Source organism: Pelophylax lessonae (genome assembly GCF_965119305.1).
Source record: "Pelophylax lessonae genome assembly, chromosome: 2".
In the NCBI taxonomy this organism is placed as follows: domain Eukaryota; kingdom Metazoa; phylum Chordata; class Amphibia; order Anura; family Ranidae; genus Pelophylax; species Pelophylax lessonae.
In genome coordinates this window covers 128,298,337-128,311,078 of record NC_138769.1, presented here as the reverse complement: position 1 = coordinate 128,311,078, position 12,742 = coordinate 128,298,337, and positions in this window count along the sequence as shown.

Genomic DNA, 12,742 nt, shown 5'->3' with positions numbered 1-12,742 from the left:
ACAAGTTTACTGTTGTGAAGTCAGCCAGTGAATGTCTGTGCTCTCCCATTGTGCTTAAATCGGAAAGACTACTTTGCTTTCCCTCGTTTGAGTTTCATAAAAGCCCAGTCAGCTAGATTACAGGATAAGTTCATCTTTGGGAACATGATACATGTGCCATCCGTTTTTTAGGGTGGAACATGTGACATGTTCCCACTCTTGCAGCCGCTTCCCCTTCTATCTGCGACAGGGGGGCCAGGGATCTTCTTCCCACACCTGCTGTCACGATTTGAAAAGAGCGTGACCATTCGGGGCTCCACCCACACAACCACGTTAATCATTTACAGAGTTCTGTGAATGAATGAACTACAATTACTGACAGCCTTTTGTGGCTGACAGCTTGTAGTTCTCAATGAACTACCAGGGCGCTGTTGAGTGCTTTCGGTAGTTAATTGATTCTTGTTGTCATTGTGTAACTGCCTGCCCATACAAGCTACGAGCAGACAGATCCACTGACAGTCTGCTGGAGCCCCGCATTGAACCCGCGATCTGCTGTGGGCTCCTTAAAATAATAAAAAATAAATGCTCATTTTTTACCTGCAAAAAAAAATGTGCATTATTTTTTTTTAAAGGTGAACTTCTCCTTTTAAGACAGCTTCTTGCAGGGCTTAGGTTGGGGACTGCAGCCTTTTGTCACATGATTGGGGTACAACGCTGCTACCTCCCTGACATGCTTGTGTATGTGGACAAAGCGAGAGAGAGCAATTGCTGCACCTGAGAACAGAGGCTTGCCTTCTCATAATCCCCATTTTAAGGCTATTCAGAGTATCACATATACTAATATCATTTTAATTACCGTGGTGGACAAAGTGAAATTAAGGTGGGCTAATTGTAATATTATATTTGATTGGAATATGCATTTAATTGTATGTCAGGTCAAAAAGGATAAGAGATGCAGCATTGGGCTGCCTTGCTAATGACAACAAAGTACCTATGGGTCTCTGCAAGGACATTATTGGACTGCATGCATTGTTTATGGGCTCCAGCACCACTGATCCCATAACTAGTACCATGCTATGTCCACCAGGATCTGACTCTTGACAGCACTGGCCACTTTAAAGACCTGCTTCCATTGCTTGTCCTCCGCTAGCAGAAACAACCTGTTTCTAGTTATGAGGTCCGCAGTGCTGAAGACTGGAAATCGCAGATCAGTAGGTACTTTGTTATTACCAGAAAGGCAGTTTAGCACTGTCTGATTTTTTGGCAAGCATACAATTAGCTTTCAGAATAACCTGCACTATCCCAGAATAATAAAATGATAAAATTGTCTAAATTCTGATAACGAGTCATACAAATGATTTTACTGTTGAAATGCCAATAATAAATATCTTGCTGTGCACAGTTTGTGGTGGGTTTTACAACAGTGTGACTAACGAGCCACATCCAGCACTGTACAGTACAGTGATGGTGCTATGATGAAATGATCTGATTGCTTATGTAGAAAATCTGGAACCTATTGACATTTCTAGATCTAGAAACATAGTAAGATGGATCTGGCAACTGTGATATTGATGTTCTATAGTGTGTCTGATTTCTTATTTTGTTGTTTTTTATTTTTCTTATTTATTGTCTAAAAAATCTCTGTTGAATGAAGAATTAATGTATTGGATGGGAGGGGGTGGCTGATTGCCTTTATACTTTTGTATAATAAATCCTCTCCATGTTAAAGTTCATTTGTCTGTTTATTTCATAGTTGCTAGAGGTGTACAACTCCGAACCTCACCAGTAAACTTGAAGAGTTCAGTACTGTAGATGCAGGAGCGCTGCCCTTCATCTCACTTAATCTTTTGCAAATGCGTTGCATGTCCTAGACCAAATCTACCTTTATCTCCTGCAAATGTTCTATGCGCTGCTGCTTTATGATGTCATTCTTTCTTTGATTAATATGTAGTCTGTGTGTTTTCTCTCAGTATGTGCCTGATCACCAGGTTTCTCCATCAGATGTTGGGGGGCTACTACTTGCTCTACAGGAGTACAAAACAAATTACAAATCCATAAATCCTTCATGAAGTTAAAAAAGAAAACCTTTCACAAACATCTCCCTTTCTGGACTAAAAGTGCTCAATTATAGTGGTTGTAAAGGCATTTTTTTTTCATTCTCTGCATAAGGGTAAAAAAAAACAAAAAACAAACTTACAACTGCAGTGCCCCCTCCCTAAACCTACCTGAGTCCTGTATCTATCCAGCGCTGTGCCTGGCTTCAGTTCTTCTCTCCTTCTCCCTGTTCTCACAAGCTTGGCTGAGAGCAGTGGGAGACATTTGCTCCTTAAGCTGTTAGTCAAATTACGAGAGGAGGGAGCGGGACAGAAGAACTGAAGCTGGACACAGCACTGGGTCGATACAGCCCTGCTCAGGATCGAGTTTACAGGTATGCAACCATAGGAAGTGTTCCAAACTATAAACGTCAGGTATATACAGTAGGATATTAAAAAAAGAATAGCGCACACATGCAAAAGAAATGACAATCAAATATGAAGACAATCCATAAATAAAAATGGGGATTTGGTCCCACCATATGGCCATATCGTGCTCAAGCCTACCACTACGTCAAAGTACTCCATTGTCAGTGGGTCCTACACTATCCATAAAAAAGGATGAATCCAGCCCTTCTAACCCTTGGAGATAACACTCCTTGCTGGAAGAGATGTGCTAATGCACTACAAGGGACTCCTCCTATATCTACTTGATAGGGTTAGAGAGGCTGGATTCATCCTTTTTTATGGATAGTGTAGGACCCACTGACAATGAGGTACTTTGACGCAGTAGTGGGCTTGAGCACGATATGGCCATATGGTGGGACCAAATCCCCATTTTTATTTATGGATTGTCTTCATATTTGATAGTAATTTCTTTTGCATGTGTGCGCTATTCTTTTTTAATATGCATGTCGCTTGGTCCATAGCTGCACCGGCTTTAGAAATGCATGTTCAGGGTTTGCTCCCTCAACTTTTTGCTTGTTTATTTTGTATTCGGTCTGACCAGACTTCTGGGGTTAAGCACCCCCCCCCCCCACACACACACACACCTGTACTCTATCAGTGTCAACTATCAAGTATATATAGGAGGAGTCCCTTGTAGTGCATTAGCACATCTCTCCCAGCAAGGAGTGTTGTCTCCAAGGGTTAGAGAGGCTGGATTAATCCTTTATGGATAGTGTAGGACCCACTGACAATGGGGTACTTTGACGTAGTGGTGGGCTTGAGCACGATATGGCCATATGGTGGGACCAAATCCCCATTTTTATTTATGGATTGTCTCCATATTTGGTAGTCATTTCTTTTGCATGTGTGCTCTATTCTTTTTTAATATGCATGTCGCTTGGTTCATAGCTGCACCAGCTTTAGAAATGCATGTTCAGGTTTTGCTCCCCCAACTTTTTGCTTGTTTATTATATACAGTAGGATACCTATGTACACGTATGTGGCAATCACAAAATGCACATTGCCACAAACCATTTGCTACTTTTGTGACCAAAGCTGACACACTCCTTTCATTACTTTTTGCACCCCTGACGATGATCTCCATTTTGAGAGTGAAACATGTTATTGGGTTCTTTTTTTACCTTTTTTCTTTTGGAAACTGGTGGCTATTGAGGAGGGTATTTGGAACTCAATATTGCTCTAAGTAAATGATCTCTTGCTTGGTCTGAAAACGAAGTAAGCACAAAGTGCAAATTGGGCCAGAGCAGTTGACATGCTGGGCTTCAGGTAGCTTAGTTAGGCCCTTCAGTAGTCACTGCATCCCTGAGAGTAAAGCCAAAGCCTTATTTAGAATCTGGGGGTACAACTGTGTAGTCCTTTTTTGTTTGTTACTGCGAGGGTGTTTTCCAGCCTGTTGGGCATGTTTGCAGAAATATAATTATGTTTGGCCCTAAACATATGAGCCATCAAACTCCTTGAAGTTTCTTCATTGGTGTCGAGAGCCTTCTGGAGTTCCCACCTTCCTCTTTGTAAGTGAAATATACATATCCAGTTGACACACATACATTTTTATTGGAATCCTAATAAAAGTTAGGTTTTAGCCCTGTGGCTTTTTGGTGTGTAGGAATGCACATCCCCGTTTCATTATGTGCACCATTGGAAGTGGCTTCCTATGGTGGCACACTAAGAAGAGAAGGAGCCTGGAGCGCTGGTGGGGGACCCCAGATGAGGAGGTTTGGAGCCATTCTATGCAAAACCATTGCCCAAGCAGGTAAGTATAACCTTTACAATCACTTTAAAGCCCCGTACACACGTCCCGAATGTCGGCCGAACGATCGGCCGTCTTTTGTACGGTGCTGTCCTGTCGGCTGAAAACTGCAAAAGACTGCACATGAATTTTGTCGGCCAACAACAGCCGACTGCAGAAGTGATGTCATGTGATGGTTAACTTTCCGTGTGTTTTTTCTTTTCTGAGCATGCCCAGTCTTGCTAATCGGCTGTTTGTCGGCCGAATTCTGTACTGACTGGCGAACAATCGGCCGTTCTGGTGTTGGCCAACAAAAATTTTAATGCCTGCACAACAGATTCTGTTCGGCCGAAAAGTCGCTGTCGGTTGTCGGAAGCATCATACTAACAAGCCGACAATCGGCCGATCGTTCGGCCGAATATTTACGGCCGACAATCGCTACGTGTGTACGGGGCTTAACTGTGGCCACATTAGATGATCTATAATGTAATCATCAAATACCTTGAAAGAAATCGAGGACTGATGTAAAGGTCTACTTATAACTATTGCAACCCTCTGTTGAAATAAGTGGTCCTGGGTATCTATTTATGCTCATGTTGGGGGTCTAATAGTCCTAAAACTATAGTAGAGATGTTGTCAACTTCTCCACTGCAAAGAAAAAAAACCAGTGGAATGCAAACTATTTCTGCCATATATCCAACATAACTTTTATCACCCCTCAATGTAGTCGAAAAGGCTATAATTGGAGTGGCCCAGAACAAACAGGAGAATACTCCAATGCTTTTTCCCCACGTCCTGATGAAGTCCATCAGTGGTTTGAACTAAATGCATTGGTTTGTTCGTCTGTTAGAAGAGAATCTAAGCACTGGTAAGCACCAATATTTTGTATTTGTTTTTGGGATTGGATACACTTAACTGCTGGCAAAAGCTATTGCTGTGAAGGAGCACCGTCCAAGTAAAATCAGGCATCACCAAGAGGAAGAGATCCAATATAAAGGTCTGTCACTAACTAAGTTTTGTGTTCAGGATAGGGAACACATTTTGAATTCCACACCTGTATCAATAGGCCCTGGGATTGTATCGGTTACATCATTATGAGATGCTTCTGAGATTATTCAGAATACATTGACAGGTGCCTTTGATCCCCTACTGACCTGTATGGAAATGCAAAACCTGTCTGATGTGACCAAAAGCTCATCAACGTAGGCCCCTATTTTCAAGCCAGCAGTGGCAGCTCCCATATTTTTGTCCACTTTAATTCATAGGCATCCATGGATTGAAGGCAAGAGATCTAAAACCTTATGCTGTCTCTACAGTAGTGTGGTATATCCAGTAAAGTGAGTGTCCCATAAATGCAGTTTTAGGATTATGTGTGGTTCTTCTGGATTGATTACATTCCTTGAGAAGCTTTGTGAGCTCTCAAAGTAAATCTGCAGAGAGACCACTATTTTTAATCTTTCTTATGCCACAAGGGGCCTGAGGTCCAGTATTGCTGTGATGTGGCACATTTATTTGTGAGCCCCATTTTTTTCCTTCCTCAGATCAAGGCTGCCACTTCTTAAGCTGGCCATACACTATACAATTTTCTTATTCAATTTCCTTTAGATTTACCTTTAAACTATGTAGTGCAAGGGCCTGCCAGATTGCATACACATTGAAAGTGTTTAGGTTTGACCCTATATCACATGGTTTTGGTAAATCTAAAGCAAAGTTGAACAAGAAAATTGTATAGTGTATGGCCAGCCTTACTCCTGTTGCCTGGTTGTTGTACTAAGCCACTGGCTTCAATAAATTGGGGTTTATTTACTAATGGCAAATAGACTGCAGTCTGCAAGAGCATTTGCTCCAGAGCTTAGTAAATGAGCAGAAGCTCTGTTGCCTTCCATCATCCAATCATGTGCAAGCAAAAATGCAGTTGTTTTTCATTTTCCTTGCTCGTAATTGGGTATTCTTTGCAAAGTGAAGATTTACTTAATTTACTAAGCTCTGGAGCAACTGCAAAGTGCACAGTCTATTTGCCTTTAGTAAATCAACCCCATAGTGTGTTACTTACCCAAAACAAGTATGCCGATCAAGAAGGTTCGTAGTTCTCATTTGCAAACTTGCTGAAGGTCAGTATCTCTGTACTAAAGCTGTAGGGTCAGCATGAGGCCAGTCAAACCAGCATTTGACAAAAAGACAGCAATGGCAGCCTCAATGTTTCCCTAATGACAGGTTTTCACCAAGTGTTCTGCAGTTGACAGAATTCCTATATATAAAAAAAAAAAAAGGGAAAGAAAGAAGTCAGTTTCCTTGAAGCACATTCATATGCTGTGCTCATAGTCTGGAACACAAACCTTTACTGTGTGAGTCTGCTCTCTGGGAGAGGATCGGCTCTGACACAAATATCTTTCTTCTGTTCGCTTGATGAACATATGCAAATGATGGAACAGACTACTGAAGATCAGCTCCAGTGTGTACCTACATAACCGACGTACTGTTCTCTCAATAGCTTTGGGATTATTTCTTATACAGCCAGCTATTGCTGCTATCCTTTCCTCTTTCTAATCTTAATTCTTTTTTTACAATCTCCTAAATTAAGTACATTTTAATGCAATTACTATGGAAGGAAGTGTAAAAATAGCAATAGAAATACTGAGTATATTGAAATGATATATCACAGTAATGTGTTGTATAATACAGTATATCTGCTGCATTACCATTAAGTAGGGACCCAGCCTTGTATGTGCTTTGGTGCTTGGCCCAGCACTGTCTTATGAGGGTAAGGCGACAGTCCCCAACCCTATGTAAGATCCACCTAGAGAAAACTGAAGCTTATACAAGGTTTTTGTGCTCGTTGGCAGTTGAGCAATGTGAGCAAAAAATGGTGAGTATATGTTGCTGAAAATGGGACTAAACTTATTGCTTAGCCCTACATGGACAAAGCACATGTTTGCCTTAAGTCATTTAGAAAGATAACCAAAAAAGTCCATTGGGGTTGAAGTTGCCCTCTGCAAGTGCAGTTGCCCCAGAGCTTAGTAAATGAGGTAAAGCTTCACTTTGCAAGGAGTACAAAAAGGAAAAAAAAAAGCATTTTTGCTTGCACAAGATTGGATGATGGAAGTCAGCCAAGCTTTTGCTCATTTACTAAGCTCTGGGGCAACTGCACCTGTAGAGTGCAACTGCACTTTGCAAAGTGCACAGTCTATTTGCTTTTAGTAAATCAACCCCATAGTCTCGCAAACTTTAGCTCTTAACTCTTAAGTGAAATATTACTTTTTTTAAGGATAAAAAAAAATACCCTCAAGGTAAGCTATGCACATGGCAAAGATGTTGGGAAACATTGCAGGTTCCAGTTCGAAAGGAATCAAGGCGAGTTTTATATAAAGAGCAAAGTTAAAATTTAGACAACAAAATCCTAATTAACAAGCAATCACCTACAGGTGAGTCTAATTATTCATTAAACAAACAGGTGTCCAGCAGACAGTTGATTATAAAAGGGCGTTACTTAACCACTTAAGCCCCGGAGGATTTGGCTGCTAAACGACCAGGGGGTATTTTGCGATTCGGCACTGCGTGACTTTAACGGACAATTGCGCGGTCGTGCGACGCTGTACCTAAACGAATTTGACGTCCTTTTTTTCCCACAAACAGAGCCTTCTTTTGGTGGTATTTGATCACCTGTGCGCTTTTTACTTTTTGCGCTATAAACAAAAAAAGAGCGTAAATTTTGCAAAAATAACAATATTTTTCACATTTTTTTATATGAAATTCCCCCCAAAAAAATGTAAAAATCAAAATTTTTTAACATTTTCGGCCAATTTGTTTTATCCTACCTATGTTTGGTAAAAAAAAAATCGCAAAAAGCGTATTTTTATTGGTTTGCGCAAAAGTTATCGCATTTACTAACAAAGAGAAAGATTTTTGTCATTTTTGTTGTTTTTTTTTTTTAACGCGTAATGGCGGCGATCTGCGATTTTTTTTTTTTTTTTTTTTTTTTTTTTTTTTTTGCGGTACTGCGACATTGCGGCGGACAGATCGGACCCTTGACTGACATTTTTGACACTTTTGGGGTTACCAATGACATTTCTACAGTAATCAGTGCTATACATATGCACTGTTACTGTAAAAATACACTGGTAGTGAAGGGGTTAACTTTATTTGGGAGGGGCTGTGTGTGTCCCTAGGGGCGTGCTTTCTACTGTGATTGGCTGTGGCTTGAGGTGTAAGGACACTGATCAACGGTTCTACATAGTAGATCCGTCTGATCAGTGTTTTTACACCGAGGAGAATGACAGGTGGCTTGTTTACACAAGCCGCCTGACTTTCTACCTCTCCCCCGACGATCGCCGAGTGACCGGCGGACATCGGGTCCGCCAGTCACACGCGCGGGGGGGGGTCCGTGACCGCGCGGGAGCGTGCCTCCGCGGGCGCGCGCTCGCTCCCCAGACCCTCCCAGGCTAGTGACGTTAATTAACGTCACTCTGCCTGGCCGGGGCTGACCGCCGCAGTAAATCTACTTGCGGCGGTCGGCAAGCGGTTAACAAAGAAAACCCCTTCCCATTACCTGCTGTCAGAAATGGCACCACATGGAAGAGAAATGTCACAAGGCCTGAGAAAGAAAATAATTTACACAAGAAATGTGAAGGCTACAAAAAGATCAGCAAAGCTTTACCTTTCAGTCAGAATACTGTAGCAAAAGTGATATAAAAATGTAACAAAGATGGAACTGCAACCATCTCAGAGACGTCCAGGCCATCCATGTAAGTTAACACCTTGACAGGAGCGTCTTCTGATAAGGGTTGAAGAAAATCGCCATGCAAGTTCACTGCAGTTAGCTAAATAAGTAGAAAGCCAAACTGGGGTGATTGTTTACAATGATTCAATATGGCATACACTGCAGTGGAATGGCATGCATGGGTATCGTCCAGGAAGGAAGCCTCTCCTAAAGTCCATGCACAAAAAAGCCCACCTAGAACTTGCCAGAGCCCATGCTAAAAAAGAAGGCTACTGGGACTCTGTACTCTGGAGTGATGATCTTTTTGGAACTGATGGCTTCAAAACTGTGTGGCATTGCAAAGGTGAAGAGTGCAAAGAAAAAGACATGGTGCCTACAGTGAAACATGGTGGTGTCAGTGTCCTTTTGCCCCGTGCGAGCTAATCCTGTGGCGTCTCCCCCCTCCCCCCCATCCTCACCCCTTGCCCCCTAAACATGGCTGTATCTATTGAAAAACTATTTAAGAGTATAATTGACTGCAAGTGGGTGCAGCAGCAAGATAAAAACAGGGAAAAAATCTGCGCAAAAATACTCTTAAGTATTTACCCCAAAATGATATATAAATAGGTCACCCAAATCTGTTTCTGTTGTAAAAAGTGCACAGTGCTAAATTTTTAATTAAATCTGCATGGCTACTATGGTATACATATCATATACCACTACTAAATAACAAATATTCATAACCTCTACAATGTGCAAAAAATTAATCAACATAGCCACAGAGCCCCCCTTGCATCAGAGACCCCCCATAGAGCCCCCCCTTACATCAGAGACCCCCCACATAGCCCCCTCTTACATCAGAGACCCCCCACACAGCCCCCCTTACAACAGAGACCCTCACAGAGCCCCCCTTACATTAGAGACCCCCCACAGAGCCCCTTTTACATCAGAGACCCCCCTTATATCAGAGCCCCCCTTACATCAGAGACCCTCACAGAGCCCCCCTTACATCAGAGACCACCCGCAGAGCCCCCCCCCCTTACATCAGAGACCCCCACAGAGCCCCCTTACAACAGAGACCCTCACAGAGCCCCCTCTTACATCAGAGACCCACCACAGAGTCCCCCCTTACATCAGAGACCCCCACACAGAGCCCCCTTACATCATAGAGCCCCCATCACATCAGAGACCCCCACACAGAGCCCCCCCTTACATCATAGAGCCCCCTCTTACATCAGAGACCCCCCACAGAGCCCCCTCTTACATCAGATACCCCCCACACAGAGCCCCCCTTACATCAGAGAGCCCCCCTTAGATCAGAGAACCACACAGAGCCTCCTCTCATCAGAGACCCTCACAGAGACCCCTTACATCAGAGACACCCCCCCCCCACACACACACAGAGCCCCCCTTACATTTCTTTTATATACTGAGGCAGGAGAGAGAGCTTACTTACCCCATTATATGGAGGCTCAGGCAAATATTTTTGTCTCTTCTTCTGACTTTAAACTTCCCGCTTCCCCCTGCCAGGTTATATTTTTCAGTCTATGTACTATTTGGGAAATTTCCCTTCCTGTCCCAGAATCACAAAGAAGTTGGTAGAAATCTCTCAAAGTGAGGGGGAAATTCCTAGAAAGGGGACTTACCTCTTCTGGGGACAACTCTATAATTTTGGATTTCCCCTCACTTTCTTTTTCTTGGTGTCAGTTGTGAATCTTTCCAATGGGGACAAAAAAACAGCAAATAACTTCCCCACTTTATCCAAGTAATCTTTGCCTAGAGATGCAATATAATCAGAAGTGTAGCCCTAGTTTTGCCCTATTTCAAACTGACTGCTAAGTGCAAGGATTTACCTTCATTAGCACAGGCTGAGCAGTCCCAGGGTAGTAGTAAGAAGAAAGTAGTCGAGGATTAAAGTGTCTCACCAAAAATAAAGCTCCTGGAGTCTGTAATTTGACTTCAAGCTCTTTATAGACTTCAGGGAGAAGCAGTTTGTCAGTCACATGAGCAGAAGAGTAGATATTTGGGGTTATTCTGTACACAGTGTGCAAAACAGCCTGTAGTTGCAAAGTAGTTACAGTTACATTTTTTGGCAGTTTAAGAAAATCTTATCAGCCACAGATTAAAATGTAGAATTCAATTTTCAAATTGCAATTTTTTTTTATGTGAAAATAGGTTTTTATCAGCTTCAAAGGGAATTTGTGCTGCCAGAAATACATAGACTAATTGCAAACCTTCAACTTACTAAGCTAAAATGCGGATCCAATTGCTTCAGTTGTGACTCTGAGACCAAACATGTTCGCAGAAAGTGAATTACACCTGCTGCATTACTTGTTACAGGTCATTGACTCCAAAAGTATTGAAACTATTAGACCCCATTCCTACCTCAATGTTTTGAAGATTGAAGCTCGAAACTCCAAAACGCTGAAAGAGAAAAAAAAAAAAAATCAAATATTCTCTATGGAGTTGGTTCACATCTCTACTCCAAGTCGCCTGAAGCCAAACGCCTCAAAAGCTCCAATTGGGCAAATTCACAAACGGCATTCGTGCGTTTTTTTGCACAATTTTCTTTTTAAATGAAATAAATAAATAATATATGAATAAATGTAAAATTTTTTACACAAATAGCTTAAAATCTTTATTAATAAAAAATGTTACCAATATGTAATAATAAATAAATAACCCATAACCTTAAAAAATATATTAAATAAATTATTAATGTTAATATTAATAAAAAATAATAATAAACACCCAAACCGGACCAAAAAAAAAGAATATTATTTAATTATTATTAATAATAATATTTTAGTTTGTGTTAGCATGTTTAGTTACTTGTTTTTTCTATTATTTATAAATAATTTTATTTATTTGTGTGTTTATTTTACATTTATTTATTTATTATTAGTAGTAGTAGTAATAAAGTGATTGTAAAGTCTCTCTTTTTTTTTTAAATAAACATGTTATACTTACCTCCTCTGTGCAGTGGTTTTGCACAGAGTGGCCCGAATCCTCCTCTTCTCGGGTCCCTCTTCTGTGCTCCTGGCCCCTCCATCCTGTTGAGTGCCCCGACAGCAAGCGGCTTGCTGTGGGGGCACCCGAGCCGAGTCACAGCTCCCTGTGTCCATTCAGACACGGAGCAGCGACCCTGCCCTGCTTTCCTTTCCTCCTGATTGGCTGACTGACTTTGATTGACAGCAGTGGGAGCCAATATCGCTGTGCTATCATCTTAGCCAATGAAGAGGGGAGTCCCGGCAGCTGAGAAACTCCTGCAACATCGATAAATAAAGATGGGTTTAGGTAAGTATTAGGGGGGCTGCTGCACACGGAAGGTTTTTTTTTTTTTAAAAAACCTACTGCCTTTACAATTCCTTTAACACTCCAACAAAAAATAAATAACCCTGAACCCAACCACCAATCCTAATCCTAAACTAAACTTAACTCTAACCCCTTAACCTAACAAAAAAAAGAATAATAATAATAAAAAAAAGCTGATGGAAAAGCTAAACAAGCTGAAAAACCTAGCAACAAATGGTTAACAGATGATTGATTGCTCTATTGGCTAATAAAAAAAAAAAAAAAAAACGCCAAAGCTCAAAAACTCTATATAAAAACATGCCAATCACGCATAAAAATGCTCAAAAACGCCAGAAAAACGCTCAAAGACACTGCTCAGGTGTGAATACAGCCTTAAAGGATTAGTTCATCGCTACCAAAAAAACTGCCTATGCAGATAAAACTTACAAACTGTATGTAGCGCTTACTAAAGTTGAACAATACCCTTGCTATAGGCGTAGGCCATTTATGTACCTCCTGAAGCCTGAGTGGGATATGTGGTGTCTG